Below are 13,029 nucleotides of genomic sequence, written 5' to 3'. Positions count from 1 at the left end.
ATCCTGCCGGTAGGTCGACAAAGAAAAACTTTCACTTCGGAAACATTCGAGTTAAATGGTCACTCTAACGTTTCTGTATTCACTTCATTAGTTTTTTCATTGTATGTATTTCCTTTTCTGTATATACCTTCGTTCGTTTTATTATTAAAAACTAGTGTGTGTCGAAGAGACTGGTTTGGCCTCAAAGGTCCTGACTCATACCTAATGGCATGGGGGAGTAACACTTCAGGAACGCCACTGTCCTTTCTTAACAGTTCCGAAAGTAAATTTCTTTCCCACGTACGTGGGGGAAAAGGGCACTTGATTCACTGTTAATACGTTCCTTTCAGACTGCAACAAGTGGGAGATAAATTTAAAACAGGGACATCCAGTTAAATGGCGCATCACACGCATCAATTTAACTGCCGACCGACGGACCAATTTTGTGGCAGCCTGCACACTGCCTGACCGACTGCAATGACTAATTACAGAGTCGCCCTGCTCGTATCGCTTACGGCCTGTTGTTTATGTTAGGTTATGTTATGTTGCACGAGATGCCGCTTAGTATAACAAATACGCAAAAACTTGGATTTTTCTTGACTGTTTTATAACTGATAGGTCCTGAAAAGACAAGAGAAAGCAGTGGAAAAATAAATGGTTCCTGAAAGGAAGGAACTCATCTACACTTGATTACTGAAGAAGCCGAGATCCGACCATTTCGGATATTACTAAATAATGAAAGTGAAATGCTATTCTGAGCTACTAAAGCTCGACACCGCCGTATTTGACGAAGATGAGAGAAGCTGTTAAGTTAGGAGGAAATGCTCTTTGCTACATTAAGGTTTCTAGCTACTGATTGAACTTATCAACATCTTCAATTGAGTGCAGTTATACCTCCACAATTATTCATGAAACCTTAAACGTTATATACTAATACCTGAGGAAATAAATCACGGTGAACCAAAGCACATAAATCAAATCATGTTAAATATAAAATGTATGTATTTATTTATTTATGCAGCCTAAGAGGTTTGCCGTATAATTTTAAGAAACTCATTTGCAATCAGGAGTGGCACGCATCATGTAATAAATATAGCAAAAGATCCGTAAGTAATGAAGTATTTAGCAGCAGGTAAAATGTAAAGAAGTTCTACATTGTGCTCTTCAATCATAAGGTGTGGCGAGCGACAGGTTTCTCTGACGCTTCCAACAACGATGAATATGTGCTTTATGAATAAAAGTCCATCAATTGTCACTATTTCGGTTTTTAGATTTTATTTTCGACCACTATCGGAAATTGAATTTACAATCTAATCTTACTATATTTCAGTTCTTAGATTTCATGTCCGATAAGTATCGGATGCAAAAGCTAAAAACCGAAATATAGGCAGTCGATGGCCATACCTTTTACGGTCTCTGTGTGCCATACAAAATCATTATGAATTATTTAAAATGAAACAAGTGTATCATTTCTTGCATCTCTATTGTGATACTCCCTGCGCGATGTGTCCCACAAGACTCTAAACTTTTCCAGAAACTCTAAATAAAATTTCCCCTGCCACGCACTTAATCATGTAAGACACAATTCAGTGTCGTTAATTCCCGTGCGCAGTGACAGGTGACAAACTTTTGTCGGGCGGTTGGCACGACTGTGTTACCCACGGGGCACAGTTTGTTGGGCGAGGGAGTGAAGCGATGGGAGTTGATGGCGGGGGGGGGGGGGGGGGGGGTAGAGGACGGAGAAGAAGGAGGTTCGGCTGTCGTGCTACAACGCCTCTAACCACAAAGGTGTGGAAGAGATTCCACATGTTTCTTCAGGAATGTCATCTGCAGCTCAAGTCACTCGTTGATGGTAAAGTGTCTTAAGGCTACTACGGTGCGGAGATGTCGACTGCTACATTTCACACGCTGTCAAAACATACCCAGACATTTTCTGATGCTTTAAAACGAGTGATTTGGTGGTGTAGGGGTAGCGTCTTTGACTAGTAATCAAAATGTCCTGAGTATCAAGTCAGAACCTAAACAAATACTCAAAATTTTAATAAAAATCTTCATCTTGGCGTCCAAAGACTTCCAGCATGAGAAGTCACCATCATTCTGCCAACAACCTTGTCAAAGAGCAGACAGCGGTTCGGGGCACTTTCTTGCACTTGGTGTGTGAAACTACTTCTAAAAGGTGAATGAATCAGCCATGATCATCGGCATGAGGATTCAGAAGGCAATGGAAACTACTGCATTCAAGATACCTAATGTGTATTCACAGGACATGTTACCTCTAATTGAAAAAGAGTCATGATGATCTTCCCATTGGAAAAAGATTCCGGATTAGACCCCCATTCAGATCCCCAGAAGAGAACTGCCATGGGAGGAGATCACCATGAGAAAAAAGTGGAACAACCAAGGACGAGATACCATTCTACGAGTCGGTCCATGGAATGTCTGAAGTTTTAACGTAGAAGGAAAGCTAGAAAGCCTCAAATAAGCGCAAAGGCTCAATCTCGATACAGTGTGTTCTGTTAAATGAAATTGAAACAAGTTAAGGATTTCTGGTCAGACGAATATAGGGCAATATGAACAGCAGCAGAAAACGGTATAAGGAGAGTATGATTCGTTATCAATATGAGAGTGGATTGCAGAGTGAGCTACTGTTAACAGGTCAGTTATAGGGTTGTTCTCATCAGATTAAACAGCAAACCAACATGGATAACAATAGTTCAGGTATACATGTGACGATGGAGACAGAAAGTGAAGAGATTGAGAAAGTATATGAAGATACTGGATGGGCAGTTCAGTAGGTAAAGGGAGATGAAAATATGATAGTCATTTGGGATTGGAATGCAGTCGTACGGGAAGGAGTAGAAGAAAGGGTTATGGGACAATATGGGCCCGATAGTAGGAATGACAGAGGAAAAAGTTTAATTGAGTTCTGCAATAAATTTCAGCTAGTTATGAAACTATCATGCTTCTATGGCCTTAATCAGCGTAAAAAGTTTAGAAGTTGTTGCAATATTTGTTAACTATATTAAAAGAATCCCAGTCAACACGAGAAATCAGCTTTGTCAGATTTGCTTAGGAAAAGAAACGGATTTTTAACATAGTAATTTTTCGGTAAGCCTAATATTAGCTTATGAAATTATTTTTTAATTACTACACACACTAATAATTACTGATAAAAAGTAGATACCATATATAAATGTGATTCCATGTACAGGAATATCCCTTTCTGATGACTATGTACTCTGTTTCTAAATTTTTGATTTCTGCATGAATAATGTGCATAAGCATATATAACTCAATTATTTATTTTAAAAAATTTGCAAAACATATGAAGAATGCTGTATTAAATTTTGATACCCTGTCTGCAGCTTTTTTGTGTAGACTGGGTACCCTGTGAATCATGACAGTAGGAAAAACCGAATAGAAGAGAAACGAAACATATGAGAAGTGATGGTACATAAGAAATTCGATAATTACGCGGTAAGATACGGAATGAGAAGTTTCCCTTCGCGGAGTGGGTGAAGAAAGCAACACAGGGAAAACAACAACAACAAGAAGGAACAAGATGTGACGACATGTGTTAAGCCATCAGGGAATAACCACCATGGTACTAGAGGGAGCTGTAAAGGGTAAAAACTGTAGGGGAAAACGGAGATTTGAATGCATGCAACGAGCAATTCAGGAGGTAGGTTGCAAGAACAACTCCTATACTGTCGCAGAAGAAGCAGAGTAGCACGGTCATTGTAGTATATATATATATATATATATATATATATATATATATATATATATATATATATATATACTACAATGACCGTGCTACTCTGCTTCTTCTATGATATATATCGTGCGTGTTCTGGCCGGATGCAGTTTGCTCCATGCTCTTGTATGTGCAAGTGCTGAATAAACCTTCGTTAAATGAAGTTAGTGTTCGTCATTCAGCTAATTACACCTTCTTCTATGTGACATTATTCTGGTGGAGGCGCTGGGTATTGGAACTTGTGCTTGTGATAGCGCACATTATCGACGACACAGTGGCTCCCATCAGGGCACGACAGAGTCGACGTTTAGGTGGCGAGAAACCGGAGTTCGAGCCATATTCAACAGATCGCAATCTATTGGAGACAGAAGAAGAGGACGTTACGATGACAGCAACTGTGTGCCACCACATGAGACATCCATCCGGGTTCTCTGGTGGCGATGGCCAAGATCCAAACAATTGGCTGAAGGTATATGGGCGTGTAGCCAAATTTAACAAATGAGATGACACCGTGCGTTTGGCTAACGTATTTTTGTAATGGGAGAGCACTGCCAAGCAATGGTATGAGAACAACGAGGAGAAGTTCACAAGCTGGGAAGTATTCCAGATGGAAATGTGCAAGTATTTCTGTGACACACAACGGGGAAGTGCAGGAATGAAGATAAATTAAAGTGCAGAGCACATCGTCCAGGAGAAACTACAGCATCTTACATTCAAGACGTCTTGGAGCTGTGTAAAATAGTGGAAGATAATGTTGCACATCTCATGAAGGGTGTTGCTGAGGACATGTACCAAGCCTTACCCCTGGAGGAGGTTTCGACAGCAGACGACTTCATAAAATGGTGCCAGTATATCGAGACAATGCATCAAAAATGAATTACACGCAAGACGTTTGAACGGCTTCCAAACGTCGTATCGATGTCTGTGATGGAGGAAGAAACTGCGTTCACCAGTGTTTTTCGTCAGATAGTGAGCGAGGAAGTTCAGAAGGCACTTGAATTGCACGGCGAGCAAAAAACCGAGACGCTTCAAGAGATCATAAGGGAGGAAGTGAAAAAGACATTCAGCCCAATCTCTCGTCGTTCATTTCCCTTTAAAACGGTGAAAAAGTCGAGAAACAGGCGAAGTTGTCTTCCCACAATGCCGCATGAGGAACCTGTTTGGGCACCAAGGAAGACTGACGTCTGGAAGACCAAGGATAACCAACCTGTATGTTTCCATTACGACCGACCAGGACATGTGGTGCGATATTGTCGAGAAAGGCGGCGGATATTTTATGACGCCCGCGCCAGAAGACAGCAGACCGATCTTAGCCGACGCCAACTCCGGGCCGAATAGCATGAACAACAAGATGTTGGTGCAGGACGACGTAAGTCACCATCGCCGCAAGCTAGCCGCTGGAGAGGACGCTCCCCAACACGCCGATCAAGGCGCCGTTTAGAAGCTCCAGCCGATCACCTAGCCGCCGCAACCTGGAAAACTAAAGGATGCGACCTTCCTTGGAGGTGAGGCCTCCGAAGAGAAAAATTCTCCGTTGTCGATCACTACAAAAATGATAGGAAACTACGTCAATATCCTCATGGATGCCCGACCAGCCCAAGCTTTTGCAGACTCTGGAGCATCATATTCAGTCATTTAGGAGAAGTATCGTCGCCAGTTGCAGAAAACTGTATTCATTGACAACAAAACATCTTTGCTGAAGGTAGCTAAAGGGAAATGTGTAAAACCTACAGGAAGATGTGTCATTCGTGTGGGTATAATGGTCATATACAGCCCTTAGAATTCATCGTCTTACAAGAGTGTAGACACGACGTTATTCTCGGATGGGACTTTTTGAAAGCTTCTCAGGCAATTATAGATTGTGGTCGCTCGAAGATAATGCTAGACGAGATTAGAGACTGTGGACAGGAAGACGCGCATCCCACTGTGTGGAGACTATGTGTGCTGGATGGTCGATCATTCCTGCAGTCAGTGCTACAAAGGTAACTGTCGTGCGCCATGCCATGCATCAACCCATGGATCTTGTAGCGGAATGCAAGAGAATCATATCACTGAAGAATAACTTGGTCATCCCAGCCTTTGTTGTCTCGATTAAGAACGGATTCAGTGAACTGTGGATAGTTAACTGTCGCCGAGAACCGCAGATCCTTCCAAGATGCATGTGTGTAGCAAACGCGTAACCGTTAATTGCCGAACAGCTGAGCGTCATAGAAACCTCCCATGCGGAGTCTGTAGGCGAAATTAGCGCTACCACTACGAGACAAGATCTTCTAGCTCGACTATCACCAGATTTCACTAAGGAACAATAGAAGAAGCTACTGGCCATTCTTCAAGAGTTCTCTGAATGCTTCAATCCACAGGTGAAGAACAAATTAGACAAATCGACGGTGAAGCACCGGATTAGCACTGGAGACCATCAACCAATACGCCAGAGAGCATACCGTGCGTGAGCAACGGAACGTCGAATAATTCGCCATGAGGTAGAGGAAATTATGAAGAATGACATCATTCAGCCTTCGCAGAGCCCATGATCGTCACCAGTGGTTCTCGTCAGGAAGAAGTATGGCAGTTGGCGTTTTTGATTACAGGAAGCTTAATAACAAGAAAGGACGCTTACTCTCTTCTACGAATTGACAATACACTAGATTGTCTGAAGGAGGCTAAGTTTTTCTCACCCATGGACATGTACTCGGGATACTGGCAAATCGAAGTAGATCAGGCTGATCGTGAGAAAACTGCATTCATCACCCCTGAGGGCCTGTATGAGTTTGGTTTTTGTAATGCATCAGCAAATTTTGAACGGATGATGGATAATCTTCTAAGTCACCTGAAGTGGACGACGTCTCTGTGTTATTTAGATGACATTATAGTGTTCTCAGAGACATTTGATGAACACATAAAAAGACTGAGGGCCGTTCTTAAGTGTCTCCAACAAGGCAGACTGAAACTTAATCGAACAAAGTGTCTCTTTGGGGCAAAAGAAATCAAAATACTTTGACGCCTTGTGTCAAACGAAGGTGTGCGGCCAGACCCAGAAAATGTGAGATCTATAACGGAATTTCCTATTCCTAAAGGTATTAGAGATGAGAGAAGCTTCCTCGGATTATGCTCTCATTACCGTCGTTTTATCAAAGACCTTTGTATCAACGCCAGGCCACTCCAAGAGTTGTTAAAAGCCGATGCTAAATTTATCTGGGGTGGTGCTCAACAAGATTCTTTCGATATACTGCGAAAAGCTGTGACAACTGACCCTGAACTTGGTCTGTATGATGAGAGAGCACCTACAGAACTACACAAAGAGACGCCAGTGGGTACGGCACTGGTGTTGTTCTGGTGCAATGTCGGATGGAAAAGAGAAGGCTATAGCCATAGCTTCTAGGACACTTACAAAAGCCGAGAGAAACTGCTCAACTACAGAAAGAGAATGTCTTGCTGTGATACGGGCCATGCGCAAATTTCGACAGTATCTCCATGGAAGGCCATTCACAGTTGTTGCAGACCATCATTCACTTTGTTGGTTAACAGGTCTTAAAGATCCATCAGGACGACTCACCAGGTTGGCACTACGTCTTCAAGAGTATGACATTACCATAGTGTACAAAACTAGAAGAAAACACCAAGATACCGACTGTCCCTCAAGAATCCCTGTGCAAGACCATCAACACTTTGATGAAGATAGTGACTGTCTCACTGCACTCCAGGATCTCTCTGCTGAGCAGAAGAAGAACGCCAAAATATCTCAAATTATGCTTGCCTTAAATCGGTCAAAGGATGTGAATGGAATATTTAAGGCAGTTAATGGATTACTTTGCAAGAAAAACTTTGATCCGTTTGGAAAGAGGTGGCTACCAGTGATTTCTAAACACATGCCCTTAGATGTTCTACAGAAATTCCATGATACACCTGAGGCCGGAAATTAGGATTTATTAAGACATACAATGGGATCTGCAAGAGATTTTTCTGGCCAGGTTTATTTAGGAGTGTCCGTCACTATGTGTCACACTGTCGAGAGTGCCAGAGGAGAAAGGCAGTTCCTTAGAAACCACCTGGCAGACTAGTACCAATTCCACCAGCCGAAACGCCTTTCCAGCGTGTTGGGATTGACCTCCTCGGACGATTTCGAACTGGCAATGATGCTAGTGGCAATAGATGGATTATTGTTTGCACTGATTATCTGACACGCCATGCTATTACAAAAGCCGTGAAAACAGCTGAAACTTACGAGAGGACACTGTATTAAAACACGGTGCCCCAAGGTCGTTAATTACGGATCGAGGGAAAGTTTTTCAATCGAATCTTGTGACAGAGATAAACCGTCGGTGCAACATTACTCATCACATGACGACTGCCTACCACCTGCAAACTAACGGGCTTACTGAATGCCTTAATAAGACCTTGACCGACATGCTGTCAATGTTCGTCAGTGTTGATCAGAACAACTGGGTTGAGGTGCTACCTTTCGTGACGTTTGCCTACAACACCGCCAAACAAGACACCACAGGATTTACGCCACTTTTCCTGGTGCATGGGCGTGTGGCAACGACGACAACGGACACTGTGTTTCCGTTACATCCCGCTGACGTGGACGACGACTACATCGGCCAGGTGTTAACCAGAGCTGAGCAAGCTCGGCAGTTGGAGCGACTCTGCACGCTGCAGGCTTAAGAAAACGATCGCCGAAGGTATGACGTGAGTCACGGCCATGTTTCTACCACCCTGGTGACCTCGTCTGGATTTTCACTCCTGTTCAGAAGGTTGGCCTCTCTGAGAAGCTCCTCAGGCGCTACTTTGGTCCTGATGAGGTTGTAACACAGTTGTCTGATGTTATTTATGAAGTTGAAGACTTCGAGCCCGACACAAGACGACGAAAGAACAGTGATACGGTCCACGTCCTTCGGATGAAGCCCTGTACGGATCCTGCAACCCAGCTCCAGCGACAGGCAACAAGCGGAAAGGTGACGAAGAGTGTAGCGGTAAGTGAAGTTCTAAGAAGATCACCGCCAGCGCAAACATCAGTCATCGGGAGTCGGAGTATGCAGGATCGTTCCCTAACTAGGAGGATGTATGCAGGACCGTTCCCGAACTAGGAATACCTAAGACCGAGACGCTGTTCGCTTAATGTGAGACCAATGTCGCAGAAGAAGCTGAGTAGCACAGTTACTGTAGTGTAGTGGATATTATACTAGACTGTTCATGGAAGGTCGTGAGTTCAACGCTCGCCTGAACTTTAAAAGTTTAATTTGTATATTCGGTTTGAGTACATTCTAGAAGTATCTAAAAATGTCAAGAATCATTGTACTGGAATGTTCTGTAACTGTATATATACCATATTTGTTCTGGCCGGAAGCAGTTCGCTCCGCGCTCTTCTATGTTCAAATGGCTCTAAGCACTATAGGACTTAACATCTGAGGTCATCAGTCCCCTAAATTGAGAACAACTTAAACCTAACTAACCTAAGGATATCACACACATCCATGCCCGAGGCAGGATTCGAACCTGCGACCGTAGCAGCAGCGTGGTTCCGGACGGAAGCACCTAGAACCGCTCGGCCACAGCGGCCGGCCGCTCTTCTATGTGCAAGTGCTGAAGTTTAAGTGAAGTTAGTGTTCATCATCCATCTAATTACAGCTTCTTCTATGTGTCAATATGAAGAGGTTGGCACAAGAGTGGATTTTTACCAGAAACGAGTGCATGAAACCTTCGAACAAGACTGCTCACATCTCGGAAGGTGTGAGTGTCCACATCATGAAAGTGTAGAAGAAAGGGAACACTATCAATCGAAAATGTTGAAACAAAGGTCCTTGTTAATGATTACTGTCACCTGAATCATTAGACCCAAGTAATGGTACCAAACAGCTTAAAAACATCACAGAAGGGCATCCAGCGGAAACTACACCATTCACACAATTCGGATTGAACATCTCATTGGGCAGTCAGTATAGTCGTTGCCTTGAAAGATTTTTAAAAAGCACAAGAGTGTTTCCTTGGACTACACTGTACGCCGACCCTCAGCTATTACAAGTTTTGGTGTTGTTTTGCCTATTAACTAGGTGCGACTTCGTCTGCAGCTGCGAGCGATGGCCATTTGAGAAGTACCCGACTTCAAATGACCATTGCATGCAGTCGGGCACTTTTTGAGAGAACTACAGCCACTGACAACAACGACTCCTCTCAAGTGTGAAGCAGTTTTGGCTTATATGGCTTGAGTCCCGTCTCCAGTTATTATCTTTTTACGACCGCTGTCCTTATGTCACGCCACATGGCTGGTGTTGGTAAACCATTCTCTGTACACGCGTTGGACGTTCCGCATTTATACACCAATAAATTGGGCCTGAGAACGTCCAAACACGACACCTCCTTTCTGCTCCTCTGTCACGTCTCCACATAGATCTATCTTACCGCGTTGATTATTTGAATCTGACTGCCACGTACACACTACTTCGCTGCCATTACTTACGGCAGCGGGGATTGGGGGGTGGGAGGTGACTGCCTGTTATGTTACCAATTCCACTTCCAAATCATCTGTACGAGTGTGCTCTTTTAGGAGCTGACTGCTGTGCGGTGAGTTTATGAACTATCTAATAACTTTTTATGTGTTGAGCTTTACACGGACGTACAAGCTATCCTCCTCTTATTGCGACGCTCGGAAAACTGTTAACGTAGCATTTTCTTGCTGGATTTGTAGTTGACAAGAGAGAAAATGATGACGTTTACAAAAGAGTGATGCTGGCACGATACGTCATGCCGTGTGTTTCGACAATATTAATGTAGCCCAGTTGCATCTTATTCCATGGAAACATCCTACTGACGTTCTCGAATACGCTTCGTATGTTGTCTGCAAAGATCGTAATGACGAGATGCAAGTTGTGACACACACTCCGTTGCATCTGCAGGGACCTTCTCTTTTTTACGTCTGTTGCTGACACGAGGGGCAACATGGTGGTTCATTGGAAAATGCTAAGTTGACGAACACACTCATCTGTCTCCGTGCCTCCACTCCCCGATACGGAGGTAGACGCAGAGTGACAGTGTTACTAGCAGTACGGCATGTAGTTCTGCTATCGGCCGCTGCTACTGCTGTAGTCACAACGAGCACTTGATATGATCCTCTACAGAAAACAAATAACTGGTCTTGAAACAGACTTATTTGGCTTATGCTGTTGTACTGTACGACTGCTACAACTAATCGTTTAGAGTTCTGTAAAGCGTTAATGAAGTCAGTATTTATTTTCTCTTTTTTTCTCTTTTATGTGTTAATGCTGCTTATCTTGGAGTTTAATGGTTTTGTAGGTACAGATGCCATGTAATGTATTACGCAGATTCAACATTGTTATTTATTGTTTAATTCCACGCACAGTCTAATAAATACAGTCACGACACTCTCTGGTATGAACGTTGATACCGTTTGATAGCTGGAGCGACACTAGCGCTCCAATCGGTGACAAAGGGGATACTCACTTGTCTCGTAAGGATAATGTTCGTTTTTTATATTTAATTAATGGAATAGTGATTACATTTTTTCGTTCAATGCGTTAGTAACTTATCAAATTACCAAGAGACGTAAATTATCGCGAAATATATGTAAAAACAGCCGAAGCACACTGATTCAGTAAGCTACAACTCATTTCATTCGAATATTTCTATATTTGTGGCTTATTCCACTGAAAGCAAGAGAATATAAATACATACCATGCATGAGAAGCAAATAATTTTGTTGTTATCTGTTGTTATCATAGGCACTTTCCTCGACACTTAAATATTTTCATGGAGTCCAATGATTTGCCCTTTCTTACAGTTCCCTCGACTTTCTGTTAGATGAATATTTTTGTAAATGTAATTACTTTTGTTTCAAAAGCGAATGTTTTGACGATTCTTGCCATTTGGGGCTCAGATTTAGCAACATTTGTGGATTTGGTGACTCCTGTGTTTTTTTATTTTGACGATTTATCTTCACATCGTTGTGGTTTTCTCTTAAGCTACAGTTGTGGTGGCTTATTTGTTACGTTGAATAATGCAGGTATTACATTCTATATAGGTTTCCTACGTTACACAGTCACTGATTTGGCTGAAAGTGTAGCAAACAAAAGCCTGCTTTGTTGGATAGATATACATCTTTCTGTGAAAGGTCAGGTCTTCTGGTGTTTTTTGTTATTAAAGGAAAATGACGTTCTTCAGTAAACATCTGTACGTTACAGGAGCATCTTAAATTAACTGTCCTATAATTCACCGTTTCATATCTCCCAGCGTCCCTTAGATGACTGAATAATGACAAATGTGATTTACTTTTTCAATTATTTCAGATTTTTAAGAGACTACATACACAGACTATTTTGAAACTATGTTGCAAATCAATATAAACGTTACTTTTCGCACTCACCCGATATTGTATTCAGAAGTTTTGTGTTCAATAATAAGTACAGTATGTTACTTTGAAGAAGAAATCATGAATACGACGAACTTACTACGTGTATTACCTATCTGACGTAATAATGAGAGTGGTAACATTTCAGGTATGACATTTATTGTAATAAATGTGAGCTTATAAGCCTTAAGGACAGTCTTATCCGTGATAAGATGTTCCCTGATATTTGTAGTATCGTGGTATTACTTTACATCTTGAGTTATTGCGATACAGAGCAGTGTTTACTAGTGATGACTTGTTGGAACCATTTTCAATAGTCAAACGACTATATCGAGGAGCGATCAGAGGACCTGCTAGGCAGCTGCGTTATGCGTGGTATTACTTTACATCTTGAGTTACTGCGATACAGAGCAGTGTTTTCCAGTGGTGACTTGTTGGAACCATTTTCAATAGTCAAACGACTATATCGAGGAGCGATTAGAAGACCTGCTAGACAGCTGCGTTATGCGGGTTGAATGCGAATCAAGCGAAATGCAATTCAGGTCCTTCTGATACTTTTTAGCACGACTGTACATTTACGGTGTGCAATGTGAGCACATTCGTAGTATTTGTTTGTGTTCGTTTACGGGAATTTTGCTGTACTTGCGTAAATATTGTCTTGGCTCTGTTCTCAATACTGAAAATAGCAGATTTCGTTGAATCTTTCACCGCTCGTAAGTGTGTCTCTCATGTGGAAATCTGTTCTTTGTGCTTTGACGAGGAGAGTACGTTTAGATACTTGGTGCAAAATGTCAGAACATTTAATTTCTTCAAACTTTCTATTAATGAGACTTTATCAACTATTTGAAACTTATACGTACAGATTTCGCTTTGTTTGATTTTCTCATGTGAAACTCCGTGTGTTTCGTATTTTGTGAGCGTTAATGTTATA

Source organism: Schistocerca americana, chromosome 3 (assembly GCF_021461395.2).
Source record: "Schistocerca americana isolate TAMUIC-IGC-003095 chromosome 3, iqSchAmer2.1, whole genome shotgun sequence".
Classification (NCBI taxonomy): domain Eukaryota; kingdom Metazoa; phylum Arthropoda; class Insecta; order Orthoptera; family Acrididae; genus Schistocerca; species Schistocerca americana.
Note: the sequence above shows the minus strand (reverse complement) of the source record.